This window comes from Solanum tuberosum, unplaced genomic scaffold, assembly GCF_000226075.1.
Source record: "Solanum tuberosum cultivar DM 1-3 516 R44 unplaced genomic scaffold, SolTub_3.0 scf00007, whole genome shotgun sequence".
In the NCBI taxonomy this organism is placed as follows: domain Eukaryota; kingdom Viridiplantae; phylum Streptophyta; class Magnoliopsida; order Solanales; family Solanaceae; genus Solanum; species Solanum tuberosum.
The window spans coordinates 3,196,003-3,201,968 of record NW_006238933.1 but is presented as its reverse complement, the minus strand read 5'-3'; positions in this window follow the sequence as shown (position 1 = coordinate 3,201,968).

The window sequence follows — 5,966 nt, the reverse complement described above, 5'->3', positions numbered from 1 at the left end:
TTTGCACTCAGCCCCATTACAAGCCTTGAAAAGTCCCTTTTTGATGTTGAGTAAGCCGCGACAAATGTTGATTGGAAAATACGGGCAAACCTATGGTTGAAAGCATGCATTGTGTTCTTTCTTATGAGAGTGAGCAGTACATTTGATTCCGAAACTTTAAATGATTAAACCTTTGTGTGTGAATATGGAATCATTCCTTGTGTGAGGTGAGGGCATTTGAACACTATAGTTGAGCTTGAACTTGCATTTGAAGCAAGTATTGTGAGCATGAGATTCTTTGATATTGGTGAGTCACAACTTCAATCTTTGAGTGCGCATTTGATCTTTGAATAAATAAGTTGAGTCTTGTTATGTCCATTCATGATTGAGTCTTGTGTAGAACTGTTCGAGACACCCTTTTTGAACGGCTGAACTTGAGTTTGCTTGAGAACAAGCAAAAGTTTAAGTTGGAGGTGTTGATGAATCCACGAATTGGACTCATTTAGGGCTATGTTTTGATGGAATTAGTGTCCTCAAATGCATATTTTTTCTCAATATCTGATGAAACCCTTAAGTTTCAAGTATTTGGAGTTTGAGGGAAGGCATGGACAATACTTAGCAAAAAGGAACAAAGGCAGCTGAAAAAACGAAGAAATAAAGATCTGAGAATCGCCGAACACGTTCGATAAGTCACCAAAAGGTCTTATCCTCAACTATTGTTCCAATGTGCTGAGCCCTGAAGGAAAAGATCAAATCATCGGTGAAATGGAGCAGTTGGCGTGTCGCCGAGCAGTTTTGCGAAGCAGTACTATATGGCCTAATGATCCAGGACGGCAAGATGCTGAAGACAAGAGCTGAAAGGCGATGAAGCAGACCAAAGGGCTCGATGCTCGAGAGAAACCGAATTGATTTGTGGTAAGTTGCTCGAGAGAGAATTTACCCAAACTATAGTCTAGCCTAGTCACAAATATTCAACGAATTTACTATCAAAAGCATGCACCCAATGATCTAGTTTAGCCCGTATTCTTATCACATCCCTAGAATCCCGTCTCCATATTCATATCTCTCTTTATTTTTGTTGATTTTTCTCTTTACTTGTTTACAAACCCCCCATTGATAATTGACACTAGTGTCAAACCCTTTAATTTGTCATGTCTTCATTCGATAAAGTTTTTAGCTATAGTTAGCTTTAGCACTTTCGTGCTTAACCACAAATTTTCAGGAACCGCTCCCTTGGGACTTGACCCCAACCCTTGGTTGGGTTACTTTACTATTGTATGATCTTAGACACTTGCATTGTAAGTTGTGTCTTTATTACGCAAACATCAGCTATCATACTTGGTGTAATAACCAGCCAAACCTAAGAAACTTCTGATATATGTGGGAGAGGTGGGTCTGGGCCATTGTTTCACTGCATCTATAATTTGAGAATCCACTAGGATCCCTTCGCTAAACATTATATGCTCAAGGAAAGCAACTGATTGTAACCAAAATTCACATTTGCTAAACTTAGCGAAAAACTGGCGATCTTTAAGAGTTTGTAGTACAATCCTCAAATGAGTCACAGGTTCTTCCTCTTTCCAAGAGTAAATGAGGATATCATGAATAAAGACGATAATGAACCATTCCAAATACTGCATGAACACTCTGTTTTCAAATCCATGAAAGTTGCAGGAGCATTGGTTAGCCCAAATGACATTACTACAAATTCATAATGACCATACCGAGTTTTGAAGGATATTTTTGGGATGTCACTATCTCTGACTCTAAGCTGATGATAACCGGATATGAGGTCTATCTTTGAAAAATGACTAGCACTCTGAAGTTTGTCAAACAAGTCATCAATCATGGGGATAGGGTACTTTTTCTTGATTGTGACTTTATTCAACTGTCGATAGTCAATGCATATCCTGAGAGAACTATCTTTCTTTTTCACAAACAACACTGCAGCACCCCATGAGGAAATACTAGGTCTGATGAAGCCCTTATCTAGATGATCTTTCAACTACTCTTTCAATTCCTTAAGCTCAACTGTAGTCATTCTGTAAGGAGGAATAGAAATAGGCTGGGTATCTGGAAGTAGATCAATTCCAAAGTTGATGTCCCTTTCGGGAGGAACTCCAGGAACATCTTCCGAAAACACTTTTGGGAACTCATTTACCACAGGAACTGACTCAAAAGTTGGGGTTTCAGAGCTTGAATCCTTAACCCAAACTAGATAATAGATATACCCCTTGGAAATCATCTTTTTAGCCTTAAGGTAAGAAATTAATCAACCCATAGGTACTGAGCTACTACCCTTCTATTCTAAGATTAGCTCGTCTGTAAACTGGAAACAAATTATCCTAGTCTGACAATTGACTGAGGCATAATAGGAATGTAACCAATCTATGCCTAGAATGATATCAAAGTCTACCATGTCAAACTTTACAAGGTCTGCTAAGGTGACTTTCTGACAAACTGTGATAGGTCAATTTCAGTATACCCATCTAGTTATAACTGGGTCACCAACTAGGGTAGAGACTAAGAAGGGTTCTGAAAGAGTTTCTGGACTGACACCAAAGTTCATTGCTATATAGGGAGTTACACAAGAAAGAGTAGCGCCTGTATCTAATAAACCATAAACATCGAAGTGAAAGACTCGTAACGTACTAGTGACCACATCAGGAGAATCATCATGATCCTCGCCATCTTGAAGAGCATACAACCTGTTTTAGCGTTGACCACCAGCTGTACCAGATGAAGCACCCTGTTGAGTTGGGTGACCTGCTTGTGCTGTTGGACCTGTAGACTGAACCCTACTATTGTTACCACCATGTCCCTATTTAGAAAAGGGTAATCCCTCAACATATGGCAAGACTGACCACATCCAAAACACCCTTCTTTCCCTGCAAGACACTCGCCCGGATGGTTCTTACCACATTACAGACAAGTTGGGTAGGTCCTATTACCTAAAACACTCCCCCGAGACTTAGAGCCTGGTGCCGGACTTTTCTGATCCTGTCAGAACCTAGAGGATGGAACACTAGCTGATGGAGGTGCAAGAGGTAAAGATTTTTGTTGAAACTGAGAGTGATTTCCACCACCTGATTTTTGTTGAGATTACTCATAGTTACCTGCCCTAGACTTCTTATTGTCCTTAGCATGTTCCCTAAGATTTTCTCCCTTAACCTGCTAACCATGGGTCATAAGCCTAGAGATATTCATATCATCTAACAACATAGCATTCCTGCACTCTGTCTTCACTAAGTCGGACACACTATACAGAAACTTAGACATCTGTTTTAGCGTTGACAGCCACCTGGAGAGTTGGGTGAACTTGAGTCTGTACTCTTGGACTGACATTGTACCTTGCCTCAAATTCATGAGTTCCTGAGCCTTAGCCTCTCTTAACTCTCTCGGAAAGAATTTGTCCAGAAAATCTCTAGCAAAGCATTCCCCAATCACATGAGCTGCATTCTCACCATTGTTTTCTTTCCACTGTGTGAGCCATATGTGAGATACATCCTTGAGCTGGTAGGATGCCAACACTACCCTATCATTTCCAGTCACTTGCATCACTCCTATAATTTTCTTGACCTCATCAATGAAGTTTTGGGATCTTCTTCAACTTGTGACTCTAGAAACTCAGGCGGATTTATCCTAACAAAATCACGGACCCTAGTCACCAGTGATCCACCACTAGCATTTGCAGGAACTGAAACTTGCTGATTGTTCTGGTTAATCACATTTTGAGCCAAAAGCTGAATCGCATTCTAAAAATCTGGATTCGAAACTTCTTGGTTCAGGACTGGAGAAGCTGCGCTAGCATTGCAGGTATTTGCATTCCTTGCATAAGCTCTACGAGAATGCATTATCTGAAATGCATAACAATGAGTTAGAAGGTAGATCATACCCATGCACGATAACAATAGCAAAAAAGTGATGTTTTCCTAAAACACTTCGTAGCCTCTATCTCTTTAGATGTGGTGCACTTCACACCCATGAAAAAGACTCGACTTAGTGCGGCTTTTTAGATATCCTATGACACTTAAACCTAATGCTCTGATACCAAGTTTGTCATGCCCCGAGGCTATTCCCAAGATGTAAAAACGGGACCTAGGATCACGAGTGACACCATGATAACCCTGAGTTGGCATAACATAAGCATACTTAAACAAATACTGAGCGGAATCTAAAAACATGAGATAAATAAATGATAGGGAATACCCAATCTAAGTATGAATATATATAAAAGTGGAATAGAGTTTATAGCACTGAACTGTAAATCAACTACTAAAGCTTAATTTGTCTATTTCTGAAATAATCCTCTAACTGATTAGAGATGCTGGGACATTCCCCCAGCTAACTCTAGAAAATACTGAAAACTGAAAGGAAAAGACTAAATATAGAAACATGTCTATTGTCCTTGAAATATGAGGACTCACCACTGAAGCTACTGAAATGGAGATCGGGAACCGATCTATGCGTGATGTGGGTGCTGAGTACCTGAACCTACATCATGAGAAGATGTTGTGCAAAGTATACATGAGTACCTGAAAGGTACTGAGCATGCATGATAGGATAAATCTTAAAAATATATAGATAACTGAAATAAAGCGTGCAGAGCAATGTTTAATCTGAACATGATAGAAATACTGAAATGAACTGAACTAAATGCATTGACAAAGTACATAACTTGCTGAAACTAAATACTGAAATGTAATAGGGAACTTGGTCAAATGCACTAGAATCTGACTATGGGAGCTATTAATAACCGACATAAAATCACATGAGCTAAATATAGAGTCATATGTATACGCCCCATCAAGAGGACCCAATATACCTTGACAAGGGTATAGAGTCATGACTAGCATGATCACTAAATATAATGCACACAGAGGGGACTTAGAATCCTACAAGGGCACGTAGTTCTGGGACTATGAGGGTCACTGACCCTAGTCCAACTCGGTATTAAGTTTACTCCCAACTTAAAGTATAAAACTACAACACAACTAAAATAACTGGATAGCTCAAAATACTGACATGCTAACTGAAAATGCAACATTAAGCACTAATAATGAAACATTTAAAACTTATGCACATATGTGTATAAACTGTCCTAACAAGTGTAATTCATGAACTAAACGAATCAACACATCTAGGGTTCTGAATTTCATGCAAGAATTAAGCAACATAGTTATGAAAACGTAATATTCTGACTAGGATTCATCTAACAACTAAATCACAACAATAATTTAAAGTTCTAGAAACCCTAGGTCTAAACAATATGAAGGGAATCATGAATCTGACTGAATTCTAGGGACCTAATAGGTGAAAGGAACCCACTAGTGAAATCCCAAATACATAATGACGAATTCCATGGACAAATCTTTTGATTCTGGGGCTGAATTTGATGAAAACCTGTTGCGTTCTTAGAGAGGGGTTTGGTTGAATTTGATGAAAACCTATTTCTCCTCTCTTGCTCTGAGTTTGCTAAATTTTGGTGAATGAATTGCTTAGGGTAGATTCTAATTAAGTTACTAGGCTAAAACTAACCAAAACCACAAAATTTAGGGTTAAGCGATGTAGTTTATGGGTCCAACGCATAGGGAAAAGACCAAACGACCCTTGACTTAAAAGGTGTCGGGGGTCACCGACAGCCAGACCGACGGATCGTGGACAGACCTACGGTCCGTCCCGGTAGGCGTTGACTGCGGTTCTGGGAGTTTAAATTTGAGGGTCTGACCTACGGCCCTGGACCACGGACCATGGTCTGACTTACGGTCAGTAAGTCCAGGCGTAGGCTGACCCTTAACATAATTTTCTGGGGTTCTGGGAGGGGGTTGTAGGTGGCCAACCACGGACCCCACCTACGGTCCGTAGGTCCCCCTACGGTCTATAGGTGGCACCTGCAACTTCTGAAATGACTGTTGGTTCGTCTTTCTAGGATACAGGGTGTTATAAGTAGAGATATTTATTTTAGACTAACTGATAAAAATTTATTA